The sequence below is a fragment of the Nannospalax galili genome, unplaced genomic scaffold (genome assembly GCF_000622305.1).
Source record: "Nannospalax galili isolate Female #2095 unplaced genomic scaffold, S.galili_v1.0 scaffold1055, whole genome shotgun sequence".
NCBI lineage: Eukaryota > Metazoa > Chordata > Mammalia > Rodentia > Spalacidae > Nannospalax > Nannospalax galili.
The window spans coordinates 1,345,302-1,346,784 of record NW_008337140.1 but is presented as its reverse complement, the minus strand read 5'-3'; positions in this window follow the sequence as shown (position 1 = coordinate 1,346,784).

Below are 1,483 nucleotides of genomic sequence, written 5' to 3'. Positions count from 1 at the left end.
GTTATTTGAATGAGAATGAAGTAACACAGACTCAGAAAAAAAACCGACATATGTTCTCCCTCATATGTGGCTCCTAGCACCAAATCCCTTTAAATTCCAGGTCCCTGTAGGCACCAAGTATTTGGACAATTTGTTTCCAGTTGGTGGTACTGTTTAGGGAGATCCTAGAATGTTTGGCCTTGTTAGAAGAAGCATATCACTGGGAGCAACTCAGAGAGTTCCTAAATCTTGCCAAAACCCAGTCACTCTCTGCTTTCTGTACCTCATTTTTCTCTTGTCTTTCATAGCTGGACTAGCTGGCTGGGAAGAGTGGCTGGATACTCAGGCGAGGGTCCAGTGACTCTGCTTGGCACTTCTTTAATGAATGAGCACAACCGTCAACAAGCCCAACTGTAACAATGTTTAGCAATCAGGCTCAGCCAAAGTTGTGATGATGATAGTTATTTCATGCAGAAGGGACTGCTGTATAGCATCATCTTATTAAAAGTACCACCATGTGGAGGCAGGATCCAGGGGCTGTCAGGCTGTCCCCTGGCTTCTCAGGCCCTCTTGTAGTTGGAGGCCAGAGGGAGGCCAGAACCCGGCACTCTCTGGCGGTCTCTCTTTTAGGTTTTCAAATTTAGTAGTGTATAGGTTTTTAAAGTTTTCCCTTATAATGTTCTGGATCTTTTTGGTGTCTCTTGTGATGGTTCCCCTTTCATCTCTGATTTTGTTGATTTGGAGGTGCTCTTTTTTTCTTTTGATTAACTGGGCTAGGGGTCTGTCAATCTTGTTTACCTTTTCGAAGAACCAGCTCTTAGATTCTTTGATTCTTTGTAGTTTTTTTTTTGTTTGTTTGTTTCTATTTCATTAATTTCTGCTCTGATTTTTGTTATTCCTTCTTGTCTGCTTGGTTTGGGTTTCATTTGGTCTTGCATTTCCAGTGTCTTGAGTTGCAGGGTTAGGTCATTTATTTGGGCTCTTTCTAATTTTTTAATATAGGCACTTAGAGTTCTTCCCTCTTAGGACTGCTTTTAAAGTGCCCCAGAGGTTTTGTTGTGTTGCATTTTTCTTTTCATTGAATTATAGGAATTCTTTTATTTCTTTAATTTCTTGTTTGACCCACTCATTGTTTGGGAGTGTGTTGTTTAATCAAGAGTTCGTGTAGTGAAAGAGCTTCTTCTAGTGTTGATTTTGAGCTTTACTGCATTGTGGTGTGACATAACGCATGGAATTATTTCAATATTTTTGTATTTTTTGAGGTTCGTCTTGTGCCCCAGTATGTGGCCAATTTTTGAAAAAGTTCCATGGGGTGTTGTGTAGAAAGTGTATTCTTTGGTGCTTCGGTGGAATATTCGAAAGATGTTTGTTAGGTCCATTTGATATGTATGGTATCATTTAATTCAGACGTTTCTCTGTTTATTCCTTGTCCAGTTGATCTGTCAAATGGAGACAGTGGGGTATTGAAGTCCCCTACTATTACTGAGTTGGGGTTAAATCTGTG